This window comes from Rattus norvegicus, chromosome 2 (assembly GCF_036323735.1).
Source record: "Rattus norvegicus strain BN/NHsdMcwi chromosome 2, GRCr8, whole genome shotgun sequence".
NCBI classification, from domain to species: domain Eukaryota; kingdom Metazoa; phylum Chordata; class Mammalia; order Rodentia; family Muridae; genus Rattus; species Rattus norvegicus.
This window is the reverse complement of record NC_086020.1, coordinates 152036851-152058786: the sequence shown is the minus strand read 5'-3', so window position 1 is coordinate 152058786 and position 21936 is coordinate 152036851. Positions and strand designations below refer to the sequence as shown.

Genomic DNA, 21936 nt, shown 5'->3' with positions numbered 1-21936 from the left:
AGGTACTGCTGTTCCAAGAGCTCTTCAACATTTGGAACACTTGAGAGCGGGAAGGAGGTGGGTTAATAAGATAAATAAGAAAACGACTGCATAAACTGTGGTAAGTAACATAATAGATATAAACAGGAACAGTGCTAAAAACCATAGAAGGCAAATTCTGTTATCAGAAGGGAAAATTACCAGCCTTAGACTTTTTGGACTATGTACTAGTAGTATTCCTTAAAACATTCAGAAATTAAGTTACTTCTACTTGAAGTTCATCTAAAGTTGAACAGGATCATAAAACAGGAAGCCTACTTCTAAAAGCTTTATGTCTGTATTTGAATTTCACCTGCAGGGGCCTGTAGAGGCCAGAAAAGGGAGTTGGACCCCCTGGCCTGGAGTTCCAGGTGGGTGTGAACCGCCTTCTGGATGGATGGTGGGAAATAAACCAGGTCCTCTGCAAGAGCAGCCCGAGTTCCTCTGCTGAGCCATCCCTCCAGCCACAGATGTTTAGAAAAGTGAGATCCTCAAATAAAACGAAAGGTCTGAATAAGCATGTACAGGAATAATTAGAATGAACAGCCTTCTACCTGTGGGAATTCATCCCAAGAGTGTAATGAAGGTGTGTGCACGGGTTTGATTACAAAATGAAAAAATTGGGGCTGGAGAGATGGCTCAGTGGTTAAGAGCACTGACTGCTCTTCCAGAGGTCCTGAGTTCAATTCCCAGCAACCACATGGTGGCTCACAACCATCTGTAATGGGATCTGATGCCCTCTTCTGGTGTGTCTGAAGACAGCTACAGTGTACTTATATATAATAAATAAATAAATCTTTAAAAAAAAATTAGTAGGTTTGAGTGGCTCATTTTCATCCAGTTCAGGATCCCACTCTTCATTTTTTTTGGAAATTTTTAGTGTTGTTTATTTCTGAAATTGGCTTCAACCCGTGCACCATCAATCATTCTTTAATATTTTTTGTTTTGTTTTTAATTTTATTTTTCTTGGATATTTTATGTATTTACATTTCAAATATTATCCTTTTTCCCCTCTCCCATATCCCCTCATCCCTCCCCCTGCTTCTATGAAGATGCTCCCACTCCCACTTCAACACCCTGGCATTCCCCTTCCCAGGACCAAGGGCTTTTCCTCCTATTGATGATGAACAGTGCCATCCTCTGCTACATATGTAGCTGGAACTATGGGGCCCATGCATGTGTACTCATTGGTTGGTGGTTTAGTCCTTGGGAGCTCAGAGAGTCTGGTTGGTTGATACTGTTGTTCTTGCTATGGGGTTGCAAACTCCTTCAGCTCCTTTAGTCCTTTCTGTAACTCCTCCATTGGGGCATTTCTGATCTTGTCAGGAGACATAGCAACCACAGCCTAGCATTCTTCGTAAGACTTTTATTTTCTATTTGAGACAGGCTCTAGCCTGTCAAACTCACTGTGCTGTCACTTAAGTGCTAGATTACAGGCATGGGCCACCACACCTTTCTCAAGACTTTTTATGTTTTTCAGTAACAAAATGTAGGGGTAAAGTTTATTGGACCCTGGTCGGCTATGTTACTCGGGCTCTTGTATTTAGCTTAAGTTTTCATTGATGTCCATACTCAGAATTGTGACTTTGGCAGATGAGAGAAAATTGCTCTGATGCCTACCATTTACTTTTCTCTGATTTTCCCACCAGGCAAATAGTGCCTAGCCCACAGGATTTCAACCTGACTGATTTTTGAGAATTACTCAAGCCACTTCACATATGAAGTATATATTATACATCTGTTTTTGATCGTTTCCCAAGGCTAGTCAAATCAGAATTTCTTAGATGAGGCCTGTGCACTGATGGGTACCATATTTGTCTTATCCTCCCTGGATCCTAGCAGAACACATGATATAGATCAGGTAGTCAGTAATGCCATTTATTTATTCAATGCATATTTTTGAGCATCTGCATTCCAGACTTATTTATTAATTTTGCACACCACGCTCTAGATATGTCTAAGTGTTATATGGTACAGAAGAAAACAAATTGCCAATTCATAGCAACACTCTAATTGGGGGAAGCAGGTTGTATTGGAGATGCTGAAAGCTGTAAAAATAAAATATGATAAGGGCAGAACAACCACTTCAGCAAACAAAAGCATGTGAATAATAATTATTCACAGTTACAATGATATAGGTTAAATTAGGACTGTCCTTGATAATCATGAGCTGGAGAGGTGGTTCAGTGGTTAAGAGCACTGGCTGCTCTTCCAGAGGTCCTGAGTTCAGTTCCCAGCAACCACATGGTGGCTCACAACCATCTGTGGTCGTATCTGATGCCCTCTTCTGGTGTGTCTGAAGATAGCTACAGTGTACGCACATAAATTAAATAAAAATTTTAAAAATGTACACTCATACTACATTCCTTTGTAAGTTTTTAGAGAGCTGTGGGAAAGGAAGTAAAATATTAGGGAAAGAAAAGTTATACGGTGAGCAGAAAACACACAAGCAGAAGCCTGAAGAAGATAAGAGGGAAGCAACAGGAACATTAGAGGAAACACTTCCCAGGGAAATAGTGCAGCACGTGTGGACCCTGAGAAGGAGGCAAGCCTGGTATATTAGCAGGAATCCGGGAGCCAGTTTGATTGGAGTAGAATAAACAAGGATACTGCTTAGTTCAGATCTTTAAAACAAAAGTCAATGTAATTTACACTTTAAAAAGAACACTCTGGCTTCTGTGTGGAGAAGAGCTTTTGTAGGATGCAAAGAATGGAAGCAAGATTAGTTAGTAGATGAGAGATTATGGTGGGCTGAACTTAGCATGGTAGCTATTGCTGGTTAGATTCTGGACCCATGCAGAATGGTACTGAGAGCGCTTGCTATTGAATTCGGGATATGAAAGAAATTGAAGACTCAGGAATGTAACCCATTTGTAACTTAAGCAACTAGAAGAACAGGGTTGTCATTTCACTGGGAGGAACGAGCTTTGGGAAACAAGAAGAAGGAAAAGTGTAGACCTGGCTATTGTTATTATACTAGATAACACTTGTAGAGGTGCTAGTAATCAATTAGATAATGAAGTCTAGCAGTTAGGAGAGAAGTTGGAGTTGTTTGCTATTGAAACCAAGAATGTCCTTAACTTCATTTTTCTTTATTTTACTGCATCGATTAGTGTGTGTGTGTGTGTGTGTGTGTGTGTGTGTGTGTGTGTCTGTCTGTCTGTCTGTCTGTCTGTCTGTCGTCTGTCTATGTGCAAAGACCAGAGGGTAACTTTTGGAATTGGCTCTCTGCTTCTACTTTATGAATGAATCCCAGGGATCAAACTCTGGCCATCAAGCTTGGCAGCAAGCAACTTTATCACTGAGTCATTTCCCTGATCTGAAAGTCTGTCTAAGTCTATATAGCAAACACACTTGTTTCTCCATTTGACATTGTTGTGACAAGCCTTTTCCTGGGAAGACACAGCACATACATCTTTTTACCCCACATAGAGAACCCAGGAAAGACCAAAGTCCAATTTGGTGAACCAATGTATTTTATTGGGATAATTTAGAGGAATATAGGTGAGGGGTCACTTAGAGGAGCAGAAATGACTCAAAGACAGCTGCATCACCAAAACCCACCCCAGCATGGGTGACAGCTCACATAAACTGGGAGTCTAGACTACATTCAGCAGCCTGCAGGCAGCTCCGACTGACTGTAGTGTCTTTTCCAGGTGCTTCAGTCTAAAACTCTTCCTGGCAGCTCTGCTGGTTTCTGTTCCTCCTAGGCAGCCAGTGGTGTTCATTTCAGAGAAGGGAGTTTTATTCTCAAACAGCCTTTAAGTAAGGCACTGCTCTCTTGGTTTGTCTACTCATTTTATAACGGATACAATGGGTTTGCTTCTTGGTGAGTACGAAGTTAGTAAGCACAACCAGGAAATAAAAAAGTGAAGACAGTGTTCTTGCAGCCAGTGAGGCGCACACTGGGGATATTTCCCAAAGTAGCTCCTCTCTGAACAAAGCAAGGGTTTTTTGTTTCATTTTGTTCTGTTCTGTTCTGTTTTTAAACAGGAGACACTCACATACATTCTTAGGGAGAAGACTCAGCATCATAGACTCAGTTGGAAGTCATGTGCTTTTAGACATTACATGCTCAAAAAAAAAAGCAGCAGATGGTAATTTTTGGGGGTCGAGCAGAGAATTAAGTATCATAGAAAGCTAAGTTGCTAAGTTTACTTTAATTCACCTAAAAAGGGCTAACTAAGTACAATGACTCAACAGTTTCTCTGATTCCTGGTTTCTCCTGAGGGCCCTACAAAGGGTGGTTTAAGAGGCACACTTAACTGTCAATTAAAGAAAAGAGACAACACCCTCACTCCAGACTTAGGTGATTGTTCTAAATGCTACCTGCTTCCTGCCTAACAATTTCTCCAGCAGAGGCAAACTGCCTTGAGCTAATGTACAGCTCCCATCACCCAGCTGTGACCTGGCAACCCCACACAAGGAAGCCTGCAGAATAAGAAGTGACTTTCAGGATGGTGAAGTGAAACAGGTGACATTCACAATGCTCTTCACAGGCTAAGGAAAACAACTAGCAAAGCCAAGCATACTAAAATGTGAAAAAATAGTACAAACTTATGCAACCTTATAGTAATGTAAGCTAAATATGTCTCTCAAATGAAAACGTACAGTATCAATTTGAATCCCTATTATTTATTGGCTTCTTGCCTATAGACATTAAAGATGCAGCTGTCTCTTATTTCCAAATGTTAAACAGATGGAAATTTAGTGTACCAGTGAAGCCTATACTGAGCCAAAGAAAATATTTGCAACATTATTCAGTGTGGGCATTATTTTGACTTCAGCAAGATTTTATTTTTGTTTTTTGGAGAGTTAGAGCTAATTAGAAGTCAAGATTCTAATTTTTTTCTCCCTCCACATTCAGGGAGTGTATTTACACTGAAACTGATAATCTTTTGGTTTGTAAGTTTTACTGAAGAATAGCGTTTCTTTGGTTAAAAATAACCTCTTGTTGAAATGAAATCTGTGTGACCATAAGAGAGATGGAAACCAAAACTGTTTTTTTTTTTTTTTTTTTTTTTTTTTTTGCTTCAAAGGGAAAAGCCAGGAAATTTTAGCTGCATCGACAGAACACTGGGTACAGACCTACTGGAAATAAGTGGGCTAGTTGTACAAAGTGACCCAGAAAAAAAAACAAAAACACATTGATTGACATAATTTATATTTATTTCACTTTGCCGAATGCCTCTATAAACAGTTTCTGAGCACACGTGTCTGAACAAATGAGACAAACCTCTGCCTTTGTATGGAATAGCATACATTACTCAAAGACACAAATCAACATGTAATTAAGTTTTTAGAAGTGTATTTGTGTGTGTATGTGTGTTTGTGTGAGTGTGTGTGTGTTTGTGTGAGTGTGTGTGTTTGTGTGTGTGTGTGTGTGTGTGTGTGTGTGTTTAAGACTGATGTGTGTGAGCATGGGCATATTGTGAAGGTCAGAGAGCAACTTTTGGAGAGTCAGTTCTTTCTTTCTGTTGTGTGTCCTGTAAATGGAACTCAGGTCATCAGGCTGACCTCGGTGTGTCACAGCTTACACAGCTGTTATTTTACACATTGAGCCGTCTGTCTGACTTTAGACTTACAAATTTTGAACATTGCTTGAGAGCGTTCCACGACTGAGACCATATCTAGACTGGAGAAGTGAGGGAAGATGTGCCTGGTCAAAAACCATGTGAATAAACTCTGATGACTAAATAGCAAATAGGCCAAAGGGCAATGGGTGGGAGTGGTTAATAGTGAGCAAGAGACAAATACAGAAATGACAAGTCGGAATGGTGAAGGTACGGCACACACAAGAGAGCCAGTGTGTCTGGAAACAGAAAATGAAAGGGGTGTGGTGGTGATGGGAGGTGGTTTGGTGGATATACACATTGAGACATAATTAAGGATTATAACACAAAATTAAAGTCAATGTGCTTCAATTAAAATAATGTGGGGTGGCAAGTGGGAGATGGTGGTGCATGCCTTTAATTTTAGGGGGCAGAGGCAGGCAGATCGCTGTGAGTTCGAGGCCAGACTACTCTGCTTCCACTTCCTGGATAGCCAGGGCTACACAAACCCTGTCTCCAAAAAAAGAAAGAAAGGAAGGAAGAAAGAAGGAGAGAGAGAGAGAGAGAGAGAGAGAGAGAGAGAGAGAGAGAGAGAGAGAGAGGTTCTTCCTGAGGACCAGGGTGTGATTCCCAGTACTGCCCTGGTCACTTACAACTGCTTGTATCACCAGCTCCAGAAGCTCTAATACCATCTGTGGCCTCTATGCACAGCAAGCATAGACATGTAGCCAGTACAGCCGTGTGTGTAATATAGTGAAATAATAAGTTCCAAAAATTAAAGAAAGAAAATGGTGTGATCATATTTTATTTTCCAAAGTCAGTCTGTAATCAGGGAGACAACAGTTGTGACAGCATGACTATGATCCCAGTACACAACGGGAGACAGAGGCAGGAGGATTGCCGAAAGTTTTAGGCCAGCTTGGGATACATAACAAGTTCCAGGCCAGGCTAGAACCCTGTCTCAAAAAAGCGGGGGGTTGTGGTGGCAGGGAACTGTTTCACTTTTGGTAATAAAAATTCAGTTTCAGTAATAAATAATTCAGGATAACATTCTTACAAAAAGAAAAGCATAGGATTGGGAGCAAAACTACTTTTTCATTCATTCATTCATTCATTTTGGGACATAGTACTGGTATGTATTACTGGTAAACTGGCTGTGAACTCATAGCCCAGGCTGGCCGTGGACTCACTGGAGTAGGAGGTCCTCCTGCCTCAGTTGTAGGTATTGTGCTCCATCACACGTGGTTCAGACTAAACGGTGTTTTACTTGCTGAGAGGTGACATGACAAGAACGAATCAGAGGGACAGGTCCGGACGAAGTCTACGAGGCATGAGCCCGTTTTGCTCAGAGATGCCCGGGATGCTGAACAGAACTGTGGCGGGACAGGTCACCGGCAAACTGGACGCGGCAAACTGAGCACACTGGGACAGTGTGAGTGACTGTGAAGTAGTGGTGATTTGTTACAAAGTATTTAATTTAAATGAAATCCATAAACATACAAAAATATTCCAAAAGTTGTGGCAAGTACCAAGGGAGAGAGCACACTTCGGGGCTGCTGTTTGCTGGTTGTTTGTTTGTTTCCTTTGAAATGGGGCTCAGGAGTGCATGTACAACCCAGGTTGGCCGCATATTCACCTCCTCTAGTGTCGGTCTCCTAAAGAACCGAGACTGCAGGCATTTACCACCACACCTAGCTGAGAAATGTGGACAGATGAATAGAATTGGAAAGTCATTTGGTTAACTGATAAAGAGCTTACTGGTTGGTTTTAGTAAGGGAAAGGCTAGAGGAGACTCACGATATTAGAGCGTATCTTCTGCCCCGCAAGGACTCCACTAGGGCATCACCAATGAAGTTCCAGGTTCAAAGGCCCGAGCCTTCCGGGGACATTTGTCATTCAAACAACTCATTCAGTGACTTTCAGGCTTGACAGCAAGACCTGGTTCAAAACAAATGCCAACCAAAATATCAACGTGATGCATTGCAAATAGTGGGGTTTCCTATAAAACTGAAAAATATTGGTATAACGAGAGATAAAAATAATGAAATGATTTTAGATTGAAAAGTATTAAAGGCAATGTTTTATCTACATGGTGAATATTTTAAAACATTACAATGATACTCGAGATAACTGGTGAAATAGGTGAAATAATATTATATATGACAGGAATATTAATTCCTTAAGCATAGTAGTTGTAAGAGAATTACTATCATTACTAAGACATAAAAGTTTTGTTTTTGAGACAGGCAGAGTCTCACTATGTAGCCCTGACTGACAGGCGTCAAACTCATAGAGGTGATCTCTCTCTTTTTCTTTCTCTTTCTTGCATTCATAATTCATTTATTTTTATTTTATTGAATTTTGTGGTGTGTGTGTGTGTGTGTGTGTGTGTGTGTGTGTGTGCGCACATGCATGAGCTTTCTCTTTAATTCCTCTATCATCTATTCATCTATGTATTTAGTTATTTGTGTATATGCGAATGTGCATTGTACCACAGCATGTGTATGAGGTCAGAGAACAGCTTGCAAGAGTTGTTACCTTTCCTCCCACCATGCAGGTCCTGAGAGTAGAGCTCAGGTGGTTAGGCTTTGTACCAAGCACCTCGCTCCACTACCTACCTAAATGCCTACCCTTTGCTCTTAAAAGACAGGAGTACATGCAGAAATATTTAGGGGATGAAGAACCATTTTATATAGAGTAAGATCACATGGCTCAGGTATACCCAAACACTTATACATACACAAATAGAGGCAAGCATTCCTCACTTTGAACAACTATAGAAAAGGTACAGTGCTAGGTGTGGCATAGCTACCTGTAACTCCAGGAGTTTGGGAAATAGGGGCAGGAGAATCAGTTTGAAGTCATTATCCGTAGCTACAATGTGAGCTCCAGACCAAACTGCCTCACATGAGATGGCTCGGCTGTAAGGGAGAGCACCAACTCCCACAAGTTGTCCTCTGACTTCCACATGAACAACACAGTATGTATACACACACATACAAACACACACAAACACACAAGTGAAAAAAAAAAGAAAAAAAGACAACTGGGAGCGGGGAATTGGAGATGAATATAGTCAAGAAACATTGTATACATACATGAAAGCATCAAAGAATAATACTATTCTTTAAAACATCATTGTCAAAATATTAACTCATTTATAAATGTAGGAAAATAAAGTAAAACTTTTTGTTTAATGTGGTATACTGTAATTTTAAAAAATTAGTAATGCTGTGCTGGAGAGACGGCTGAGCAGTAAAGAGCACTGGTTACTACTTTTCCAGATGTCCTGGGTTTGATTGCCAACACTTCCCATGTTAGCAACTATCAGTGGATCCAACTGCCTCTTCTGGTCTTCCCAGGCGCCCGGCACACACATGGTGCACAGATATACTTGCAGGCAAAACATCTACACACGTACTTAAAAATTTAAAAATAGAAACATTGAGTACTAAAAATTTTTTTCTTATAGAAAACATAGCAAGTGTAATTTGAACAGCCCTGCTTCTTCTGACCATAAAACTTAACTCAAAATTAGGATTATGACAATTTCTGGGAGCACAAAAAAGATGGGTGACTCATAGGTTAAGTTCTCTTTAAATTTTGAATATTTTGTGTGTGTGTGCACGCACGTATGAATGTTTAGCTTGGGGCTTGCAGCATGGTTGGTTTTCCTAGGCAGATGTGGGCATATGGAGGAGCCAACATGGCGTATCCTTAGATTTCAAAACTGGCTGAAGGGAGAATGTTATTTTTCCTTTTTGTGATAATGAATGTTATAGAATTATCACTCTAAAAAAGATACATTAAAAGTACTAACCATATGCATTTCGCAATGAGACCTTATTTAGAAATAGAGTTACAGGCGTTTGAAATGCATGTAGGTAGTGGAAATGAGGGTATAACATGACTTATTTCTATATGAAGATGGCCACATGCACAGGAGCAGGATGGCGTATGACGATGAAGTTTTGAGTTATGGAGCTGCAAGCAAGAGAAGTCACCAAAGGTTGTCCTATACCACCAGAACCTAGGAAAGGGGGAGAACAGACTCACCTATAGGATTCAGAAGAGGACTGGGCTTGCTAACGCCTTAGTGTGCATTTCTAGTCTCCAGAACTTAGAAAATAGATTTGTATTACTCAAGCCATCAGGTTTGTGGTAGATTGTTAAAGCTTTCCTAGAAGATTAATATAGTGAGATTGACCTATTTCCAAATTTCCTACTTTCTGCCCATGTCCTGCCCTTGTCTCCTCTGTGCTAAACTTATACTCTCTTAGAAACCTTGTGTGAACAAGTGGTTAGCCCAGAAGCAACAACAGAAAAAAAAAAGGAAGGAAGGAAGGAAGGAAGGAAGGAAAGAAAGAAAGAAAGAAAGAAAGGGAGAAAGAAAGGAAGAAAGAAAAGGCTCATTTTCCCCAACATGCTGGAGGAGACCACAATACACATTATCTCTTCCTGATGGTGTGTGACTGGTTTCTGCGTTTGCTGAATTCAGTTCATATGAGAGAAATCATTGCACATGAGATGGGTAACTTATTTGAAGAGGTGTGTGTTAGCTGTTTTTTTTTTTTTAAAATAAACAGAAGCCTATAAGGTATACCTGCACATTGCTCAGAAGAAAGCATTTCCCATAAAGTCTTCATAAAGGTGCCGAGGGACTATATAATGTGTTTCAATTCCCTAGCCCCTCCCAATTTCTCTACTGTTATATAATGTTTCCTTATTTCTCACCTAAAGGAAAGTCTTGGTGCAACAATTGTCCAGAAGACATAGATAGCTCCTGGAAGGATTGACTTCCTAATTCACTTAGCAAACCCTACAGAAAAAAGAGGTGTTGCTCAGGGCAGGAACAAAGGAACAGACCACTGGGCTTTCTGAAGTATTCAATGGTTCCTCAGTCTGACCTGGCAGGGCAATATATACTTTGTAGCTCAGATATATTACTTTGAAAAATTAACCTTTCAGAAAACTCCCAAGAGTTCAGGTTAAGGAATAAAGAGGCTTGAGGACTCTAAAATGAGAATAAAGCAGTTGTTGCCAGTGTAGGAGCATAGGGCTTATGTATGGAAGAGGGGTCATCGCTAAATCTTCTTTTTTATTGCAGTCAGTATGGATTGGAGGATAATAGGGTATGTTTAAAGGATATGTAGACTAGAGATACATATACAGGATTCTAAAGCTTTCTCTTGAGTCTTAATCCAATCTTCTGTAAGATAGCTTTATTTGGATGTTCTGTAGCTAAGAATCTCACCACATTTAGAACTTAGTTCATCCTCCTATCCCATCTCCCTCCACCAATTTTGTCTCCTTTTCTTCACACACACATATACACACATGCACACACACACACACACACAGACACACACACAGACACAGACACACACACAGACACAGACACACACACACACACACACACACACACACACACACACACACACAAGGTCTTCTCTGCTGATGCAAAACGCTCCCTCTCCAATCTGCCTCCATTCTTATATTCCTGAAACTGCCTGGCTGAGGCCTTCCGTGGCCCTGGGGATGCCCCTCCTAAGAGCCACTGTGTTCATTTCTCATCAGCATTCAACTTGCACACTTTGAGCTCATTCTTCTCTGCTCTTAGCTTCTGGTACATGACATATTCTGTTTTCCCTTCTATTTCTTTGTTCCTTCTCTGTTTTCTCATAGTCTCATCTTCATCCAGCCTCCAAAATATGAACTTGTTCTTACATTTCTTTAAATATTGTCAATACGTATTAATAATGTTGTTACTATGTATTAATAAGATGACAGCAGGCGCCAAGGTTCTAAGTATAAATACTAACTTTATGTGGCTGTCTTTTGCTTGCTATCTGTCAAGCATTTGAAACATGACATACCTGACCTTCAGTCAAAGTTTTCTGTGTTTTGTTTTGTTTAGTATTTATTCGCACATGATTGTGTGTGTGTGTGTGTGTGTGTGTGTGTGTGTGTGTATGCGACAGGCATATGCCGCTGTGTGTATTTGGAGGTCACAAGACAACGAGTGAATTGTCAGTTTTCTTCCTCCACCTTACTGAGGATGAAGATGTCTAGCTTCTATGTTTCTCCCTACTACAGGCTCACTGGCTCCAGTGCTTTCTATGGATTCTCTGCCTCTGCCTCCTGGCTGCCTACTTAGCAGTGTGGGGCTATAGATACACGCCACTGCATTTGGCTTGTACATGGGCTCCAGGGATTGGACTCTCCTGGCTTTCATAGCTAGTGCTTTTACCCACTGAGTTGTCTTCCTGGCCCTTTTTGCTTAGTCTTTGAGACTAGCTCACACTGTGGTGCCCAGGTTCTTGACCATCTAGGATATCAGGGGTATGTAACTATGACTGGCTGGTTCAACCAAACTCTTAAGTCACTTCAAGCTTCCCTGCCCGACCTGCTATTCCCAAAGATTTTCAGCTTAGTAAGTGATACTTTAGTTTTTTTCAAGCTAGAAAACTTTCCATTCCCTCACCCTGCACATCCAAAAAGCCTTGTAATTCCTATGGTTTTCTACACCAAATCTCAAATCTCTTTACTCCCCTTAAACCAACGTTACCACTTTGGTGGTAACTTGGATTCTGGCCATTGGTATCCAGACTGATCTCTCAGATGTACTTCTTGGGACTCTATCCCCAAACTCTGCCCCAAAATCTTTGCCAAGAAACAGGTAGAGAGCAGACTGTTAAGAATTTCTTAATGTGCCCACAAGAGCCTAGATTGCATTTTGCTGATCTCTCTCATCTCATCTCATTCTGTTTTCTCCACCCACAGAGCTTCAGCCTGTTGCCCTCTCAGTTTCTGGGACCAGCCCAACTCTTTCCCACCTCAAGACTTTGCATAACAGGTTCCTTTTTCCTTGAACACTCTCTGCCTACTGCTTTATGTGTATTCTCTCTGTTTGATTGCACTTGACATTTGCTACAATGTTTGGCACATAGAAGGCTCTTATAGGAAGTGAATATAGCTGGAACATTTAATAAACAGCCTAATGCTTTGCGAAGAGGACACAGAGGGACTTTATTAGTCAGGATTCTCTAGAGGAACAGAACTATAGAATATATATATATATATATATATTGTGTGTATATACATATTAGAATGAATATATACATTTATATGTTTATATATAGTAATCATATATTCATATGTGTACATATTCTAATAAATCTTATATATGATTACAGACTCTATGGACTGCTAGTCAAACAGGTCTAACTAGTCCAACAATAGCTGTCTACCAATAGAAGGACCGAGAATCTAGTAGTTTGTTCAGTCCATGAGCCTGAATGTCTTAGCTAATATTCAATACATACCAGAATCTCAAAGTAGGCTCTAATACCTGTGAAGGAATGGACTTGCCAGAGAGGCACAGAGTTCAAGATTTCTTCTTCCATGTCCTTTATATAGGCTGCCAACAAAGTGTGGCTCAGATTAGAGGTCCATCTCCTTGACTTAAAAGATAGGGATCAAAGGTAGCCTGACTAAGAGTAGGCCTTTCAATTTCAAATGATTTAATTAAGAAAAATCCACCACAGGGATTTTTACCTATATCCAGCCATTTGGGTTTTAGTTAATTCTGGATGTATTCAAGTGGGAAACCAAGAATAGCCATCAGAGGGACAATCCCCATGAGTCAGAAAATACTCTTTGGAACAACAGAATGATGTTTATATAGACACCTATGACTACTGCTTCTTTTGTCTTAAGAATTCTGCTGTATTCTGTTGCTAGATGATTCAATTCATTATACTTTTTCCAACTCAGTCTCGTGTTTCCAAAACCATTTGTCTGCTAAGCAAACTGCATTCCCTATGGAATAATTAGATTTCTATTTTTAGTCATATATAACACCTAATTAGACATCCATAACCCCTAAGTAGAGAATTGAAATCAACATATGTTGAAAAATGTAAGTCAAACGTAGAGCCAGGTAACAAGCATCATTAGAATTTTCACTGGGCTTCTTCTATATTTAAAACATCGTGGGGCTGGGGATTTAGCTCAGTGGTAGAGCGCTTACCTAGGAAGCGCAAGGCCCTGGGTTCGGTCCCCAGCTCCGAAAAAAAGAACTAAAAAAAAAAAAAAATATCGTACAAACCTACACCCCATATTTTTTCAAAGCTTTAACATACGTATCTTGTAAAGAAAATAATACACAAAATTTACCTTTTTCATGTAAGTCTCACGAACTTTTCATATCTAGTAACTGTAAGTGAATTAGCTTTTGTGGCAGAATAAGTTAGGAAATTATTTTGCCATAGTGGTATTTTGAAAAAAAAATGGTAAGTAGGGTTTTTGTTGTTGTTGTTGATGATGAGACATCCATGTAGCCGGAGCTAACCTTAAACTTGCTGGGAAGCAGGAGATGACCTCAGAATTTCTGATCCTCCTGTTTCTACCTCCAAACCACTGGGATTACAGGCACGCACTCACTTTGCACAATGCTGGGGATAGAACCCAGGATTTGTGCATGCAAGCTAGCACTCCACCAACTTTCTTCTTTCCTGCTCTTTTATTAAGACTTGTAATTGATCTCAGGGTCTACAACACGCTAGACATCAAACTATATCCTCTCTGGGAATAAAACTTTTTTTATTGGCACCGTTGGATAACCTTTTTATCCTGTGTTTATAAGACACTATAACATGACCTACGAGTCAAATCCAACTTCTCCACAGAAATCTCTGTTCTTATTCTGTACTTCTTAAATAATCGTAATCATTTTCAACAGCACACATTCCTGTCAAGAGAAATAGAAATAGGCTGCTGACAGAAATAGAAGTAATTTCTGTCAAGAGAAATAGAAATATATAAATATTTTATGTACATAAAATGAACACTCATTCCTGTACTTATAAATATCTGAAATAAATTAATGGTATTTTTCAGGCTGTTGCTTTGAGAATATTTCCTGAATGCAAATTATTCTGAATAAAGTCCGTGATTCTGTAGAGGTATTCAAAATAAAGAAGCAAATAATGTTACATAAGTTGTAAAGAGGAGGTGTGTTATACAGGTTTTGGGCAACTTAACACTGGAATTCAAGAAATTTCAATTCATAATTTTTCTAATAGGTGCAGAATCTTGTATTTTTATAGCTTTTGTGTGGGAAGCAATTTATTATTTTTTTTTTTTTTTGGTTCTTTTTTTCGGAGCTGGGGACCGAACCCAGGGCCTTGCGCTTCCTAGGTAAGCGCTCTACCACTGAGCTAAATCCCCAGCCCCGGGAAGCAATTTATAATGGAGTTGGTGGCAATTTTATTTTACTGACAAGTTCCTGACAGATCAAGCATTTTGGGTACATAAAATAATCTCAAAATGGTGGATCTAAATTTCACCCACCCGTCAAGATGTTCAAAATCACCCCCATCTTAAACCCTCAGAAGACTTTATAGACAAATAGTTTTCTCCACATTTTTGCCACAGATGGGATGAAACAATTATCCTGACCTTATTACTATTACACAGTGTCTGCAAATCCGTAAAGCAAAGCAGCAGGGTAGTTTTTCTCTATTAAATGCAAATAAAATATTTTACTGTGGAGATATATATATGTGTGTGTGTGTAAGATATGTATTAGTACTTATGCATATATACATATATAACTATTTTGAGATAACTATATGTCAAAGATATATATATATCTTACTACTATACACACACATATATTACTATATAGTAAAATATTTCAATATATCTCAAATATATTTATGTATGTTACCACAGTAAAGATACATATTTACATCATAAAACTTACTAACTAGCTATTTTTAAGAATAATTCAGTGTCACCAGTAACATTTACAATATTGTGCAACCATCACTCTTCCATCAACTGTTTCCAAACCTTTTTTCTCACTCCAGAGAGAAACTCCACGTAAACACAAATCTGTGAATTGGACTTTCCCCTCATTGCTGATCTCTTCTCTCACACCCCGTTCACCTCCAGCTTCTAGCATGGCATTATAGATATAGTATGTACATATATACATTATATTCATGGTATGTACATTATATACATTATATACACGGTGGATGTTTGCTATTTTGTTAGTGAGTAAAGTATTTAATAAATACTTATTTAACATGTTAAAAACTGCGATCATGTTTCTTCCACGGGAAAGATATGAGAGTTGCTCCATGTCCCCACTAACAGTGGTTGTTGCAAGCTTAAATTTTAGCCTGTTGAATGGATATGCTGTGGCTTTAATTCACACTCCCCCGAAGACTAATGTTATTGAGGCTCTCTTACAATGTTTACCATTGTGACAAAATGACTGAAAAAACTATTTAAAGAAGGATGTATTTGGCTCATGTAGGAAAGGATTCAGTCCCCACTTAACTGGCTCCTTACATAGGCAGCCTCTTAGCACTGGGAAGCAGAACATCATGGGGTAATGTCCTGCAGAGCAAATGGCTTATCTAATGGTGGCCATGGAACAGACTGGGACACTGAGATATCAGAGTCAAGCTATAACTCCTTACTTCCCCCAGCCAGGTCTCACTTTCCAATAAATGTCACCATATTATAAACGCATCAGTGAGTTATTATACTGATTAGGTCACAGCTTCCCAGGTCCAGTTATTTCCCCAAAGTTCATCAGGCGGCAAACAAGCCTCCAGCATATGAGTCTTTAGGAGGATACTGGATTCAAACCATAACAGTGTCTTTTCATTTGAATACTGATCACTCAGAGGGGTTGGGGATTTAGCTCAGTGGTAGAGCGCTTGCCTAGGAAGCGCAAGGCCCTGGGTTCGGTCCCCAGCTCCGAAAAAAAGAACCAAAAAAAAAAAAAACTGATCACTCAGATATCTTATTTTATAAAAATCATCTGCTCTGTGTTTTATTGAATTGTTTTATTTTATAATTAAGCTGACTGTGTAGCTGTTTTTAAAAATATGCTATGAGTATGTGTCATGTGCATAATTTGCAAATATTTCCTTCCCACTTTGTGGTTTTTCTGTTTATTTTTTTATATTTCTTTATTTATTTTCTTTTATGTACATTGAACACTGCCGCTCTCTTCAGACACACCAGAAGAGGGCATCGGATCCCATTACAGATGGTTGTGAGCCACCATGTGGGTGCTTGGAATTGAACTCAGGACCTCTGGAAGAGCAGTCAGTGCTCTTAACCACTGAGCCATTTCTCCAGCCCCCTGATTACTTTCTTTTTTTTTTTAATTTATTTAATACTTAATAATAATTCTTTGGTTTCCGGGCAAACATCCCCCTCCCCCCTCCCCTTCCTTATGGGTGTTCCCCTCCCAACCCTCCCCCCATTGCCGCCCTCCCCCCAACAGTCTAGTTTACTGGGGGTTCAGTCTTAGCAGGACCCAGGGCTTCCCCTTCCACTGGTGCTCTTACTAGGAGCATTGCTACCTATGAGGTCAGAGTCCAAGGTCAGTCCATGTATAGTCTTTAGGTAGTGGCTTAGTCCCTGGAAGCTCTGGTTGCTTGGCATTGTTGTACCTATGGGGTCTCGAGCCCCTTCAAGCTCTTCCAGTTCTTTCTCTGATTCCTTCAACGGGGGTCCTATTCTCAGTTCAGTGGTTTGCTGCTGGCATTCGCCTCTGTATTTGCTGTATTCTGGCTGTGTCTCTCAGGAGCGATCTACATCCGGCTCCTGTCGGTCTGCACTTCTTTGCTTCATCCATCTTGTCTAATTGGGTGGCTGTATATGTATGGGCCACATGTGGGGCAGGCTCTGAATGGGTGTTCCTTCTGTGTCTGTTTTAATCTTTGCCTCTCTCTTCCCTGCCAAGGGTATTCTTGTTCCCCTTTTAGAGAAGGAGTGAAGCATTCACATTTTGATCATCTGTCTTGAGTTTCATTTGTTCTAGGCATCTAGGGTAATTCAAGCATTTGGGCTAATAGCCACTTATCAGTGAGTGCATACCATGTATGTCTTTCTGTGATTGGGTTAGCTCACTCAGGATGATATTTTCCAGTTCCAACCATTTGCCTACGAATTTCATAAAGTCATTGTTTTTGATAGCTGAGTAATATTCCATTGTGTAGATGTACCACATTTTCTGTATCCATTCCTCTGTTGAAGGGCATCTGGGTTCTTTCCAGCTTCTGGCTATTATAAATAAGGCTGCGATGAACATAGTGGAGCACGTGTCTTTTTTATATGTTGGGGCATCTTTTGGGTATATGCCTAAGAGAGGTATAGCTGGATCCTCAGGCAGTTCAATGTCCAATTTTCTGAGGAACCTCCAGACTGATTTCCAGAATGGTTGTACCAGTCTGCAATCCCACCAACAATGGAGGAGTGTTCCTCTTTCTCCGCATCCTCGCCAGCATCTGCTGTCACCTGAGTTTTTGATCTTAGCCATTCTCACTGGTGTGAGGTGAAATCTCAGGGTTGTTTTGATTTGCATTTCCCTTATGATTAAAGATGTTGAACATTTCTTTAGGTGTTTCTCAGCCATTCGGCATTCCTCAGCTGTGAATTCTTTGTTTAGCTCTGAACCCCATTTTTTAATAGGGTTATTTGTCTCCCTTCGGTCTAACTTCTTGAGTTCTTTGTATATTTTGGATATAAGGCCTCTATCTGTTGTAGGATTGGTAAAGATCTTTTCCCACCCTGATTACTTTCTTAATCTGCTTAAGAATACACGATTTTCATTTTGATGAAGCTTTAGTAATTTGTCATTTTTTGTTCTAAGGACTCAGTCTATCTCAAGTTTCCTAAGTATCTCCCTGGTTTTCTTATGCAGTTTTTATAATTATAATACTCATTACAGACTTTTATAGATGTTTTATATCAAGTTGAAAAAATTCCCTTCTATTCTTGATTTGTAGAGAAGCTTTATCACAATTGAAATATTTATCAAATACTTTTTTTCTGTATTGACATGATTATTTGGAAAGATTATTCTGTAAATATGGTGAATTACATTGATCAGTGTTTGAATTTCAAATCAACCTTTGTTTCTAAGAAAGACTTCATATACCAACTTCTAAAAGTGTCCCCTGAACAGAATTTAATAATATAGGGTCTGCAGATGAATTTGCACAGTTGTTCATAAGGTACCTTAGTCAGTGGTTTTATTCCTGTAATATCATTATCAGTTTTGATGTTGGAGCAGTTGTTCCATCAAAGAATGGCTTGGGAAATACTTCTCTTCTAGTTTGTGAAGGAGTGTGCGTAGAACTGATACTTTTCTGAAATGTTTAATAAGAGTCACAACTAAAACTATTTGGGCTTAAAGTAAAGCCCAGATAAGGATTTCAACTTTTTAAATAAGTATTAGTAATTCATTTTTTGAGCCAGAGAACTGTCTTATTTAGTAAAAGCTTTTGCTGTGCAACCCTGAAGACACAGGTTCTATCCCCAGGATCCATGTAAAGCAGAGAGAGAGCCCATTCTAGTGTTGTCTTCTCACTTCCTTGTTCAGGTGCATGGAGCGCACACACACCTCCTCCCACCCCATCTCAATATACAGCATTGCCTGGCCTTGAACCTACTAAGTAGTTCAGGCTGGCCTTGAACTCACAGAGATCCATCCACCTGTGTCTGTCTCCTGAGTGCTAGGATTAGAATCATGTGCTACCATGCCTGGAAATAAATAATTTTAAATTTTTTGATTTTTTTCTTTTTCTGTGCCGGTGGCTACTTTTGTTTTATTTTAAGACAAGATCTTGTTGTCTAGACTAGGCTGGTCTTAGGTTGAAACCCTGCTTCAGAACTCCTGAGGGCTGTACTTACTGTGTACAGTAACACATTTGACCAATTTCAATGGATATGAAGCTAATAAGATTTTTTTTTCTTCTAGAGTCAAATTTGATTATTTATGTCTCTTAAGGAATTAATTCTTTTATTTATTTTTACTTACTTCCAAGACACAGCACCACCTAACTATTCATGAATTTAAATTTTAAAAAAATTAAACTTAATTCAAATTAAATTTAAAAATTTGCTCCTATTTCTTGAGACAGGGTCTCATTATGGAGCCCCGAGTGTCCTGGAACTCACTATATAGACCAGGCAGTCTTGAAGTCCGAGAGATTTGTTAGGTCCAAAGTGGTGCCCTAAATAGCAGTGCTGGTGACACGGTCCTGAACAGGAGGACTTTGCCTGGGTAAACAGGAGAGTTACTGAGTAAACAGAGGCCTAAAGGTGGGTTTCTGTTTACCGGGAACCTCACTGAAACCACCAGGAATCTTCCTTAATGCACTCCAAAGCTCATCTCCCATGGACAATGGCATCCAAACAGCCTACCTCAACGCAAAGATCTCACCGTGCTGATGTGTCTAAATGTTTGCTTTTCTACCACTTTGTTCTTCTCATTGCCCACTACCCCCAGAAGCTCACCTTGGCAGTTTGATGCCCAATAAACCTTTCTTTCTAATCATGGAGTAGTGTAGTTCAGTAGTCTCTCTGTGCCCTACCCCCTACTTACAGGAGTCACCTTTGCCTTTCCTCTTGAGTCCTAGGATTAAGATATGTGACTCCATGTTGAGTCATGCTTCTTTTTTGATTCGTACATTATTTAGAAACATGTGATAAAACTTGCAAAATTTCAGTAGTTTTCCAGCTATTTTATTGATTGCTAATTAAATTTCTTACGATCAAAGAATATAATTGAAATAATTTTGATTTTTGAAACTAGTTAAAGGTCCAGAATGAATTCTTCCTGATTTTATGTGTCTTACATACACTAGAGTCTCCTTTTTTTTTTTTCAAAAGTAGTGAAATTTTGAACTGTAATTGTTGATTTGCCTATTTTTCTTTGGAGTTCTTACATTAATTACTTCTTACTGCTGTAATAAAATGTCATGGTCAAAGGCAACCTAAGAAAGAAAAGGTTTCTGTGTCTTACAGATCCTGAGGAAGGATCCTCCCCATTATTGTTGGGGAGGTATGGCAGGAAGAAAGATGGTGGCAGGAAAATGAAAGCATAGACGATGAAGTGGGGTAAGGCCATAGACAAGTTCACTCTTGGTGACTGTGGTGGTTTGAATATGCCTAACCCAGGGAGTGGTACTATTTGGAGGTGTGACCTTGTTGGAGTAGGTGTGGCCTTGTTGGAATAGGTGTGCCACTATTGGGGTGGGCTTTAAGACCCTTGTTCCAGCTGCCTGGAAGTCAGTCTTCTCCTAGCAGGCTTCAGATGAAGGTGTAGAACTCCCAGAGCTGCCTGGATGCTGCCATGTTCTTGCCTTGACGATAATGGACTGAACTTCTGAACCTGTAAGCCAGCCCTAAGTAATTGTTGTTTTCATATAGTTGCTTTGGCCATGGTGTCTGTTCACAGCAGTAAAACCTTAACTAAGGCAGTGCCTTACTTTCACCAGCAACCCTGTCATATAATCTCTTCAAACAGGACCACCAACAGGGGACCAGATGTTTTAGTCCATAAGGTATGGGAGATATTTCTCATACAGTCAGTCCTGTTAAGCTTCATGTCATGGACTTTGATGCTTTGGTACTAGGTGTCATGAAGCATGCTCTGCCTTGGGTGGTTGAAAAATATCTTTAAGGTTTGTTTGAAAAGTGGGAATTTACCTAAAAGTTCCCCAGCTATTGTATGATAAAACCTCACTGGAGTTGCACCCTATTTCATTATTACTATTTATTCAGCAGTAACCTCAAAGAGAATACCTTTTTCCCCCTTTATAGTACTTATGGAACTCTGCTGTTGAAGATGCAGCTCTTACCCACCTGAGTCTAATCACACAGTGCCACTCCGTACAGCCCCTCTTGCAGGAAGTAGGCCTGCTGTGGAACTCATCTCGTTTATTGCCCTCTCTGAGTAGAGACGACACTGTTTGTGTGTGCTCAGTGACTGTCAACAATACTCATACATTTCTCTTAGACTAGGAATCTGTGTTGTAGACTCAGTTGCTCCAAAATGCTCAAAAACAGAAGGGGACATTCACAGGAGTTGAAGGAGGTGTAGTGGTGCATGGATATGGTCAAAATACATCGTATACAAGTATAGAGGATACGTAAAATATTATTTACAAACAATAGAGCAAAGCAGCAACTCTTAGAAGATACCACATAATCATAAATTGTATCTTACTCAAAGGAGAACTTCTTAAAAAGAACATATCCTTTGAAAAAAATACTCGATGACAGGTGGAGTGATGCATGCCTGTAATCCCAGGTAAACCACTCAAATCTCCCTACATCCGTTACAGATGGAAACAAAACCATCAAGAGTGTCTCTGTCCTATTTCTACTGAACATGACTTCTCAGTAGCTCGGTGCTTACACTGGGAACAAAACCTCTCAAAGCTTTTGATCCACTTCCCTCAAGGTTTATCTTACCCATAAGGAAAAGTCGGGATTTATTATAGCAAGATACAAGAGGGAAAAGGAAGCAGTCAAAAATAACATT

General features: G+C 39.7%; 1 long non-coding RNA gene across 9 annotated transcripts in view; it reads left to right on the top strand.

The window, feature by feature from the left end:
- Positions 1-21936, top strand: part of LOC102554278 (uncharacterized) — a 105440-nt gene that overhangs the window by 6241 nt on the left and 77263 nt on the right. The window lies entirely within an intron of this gene.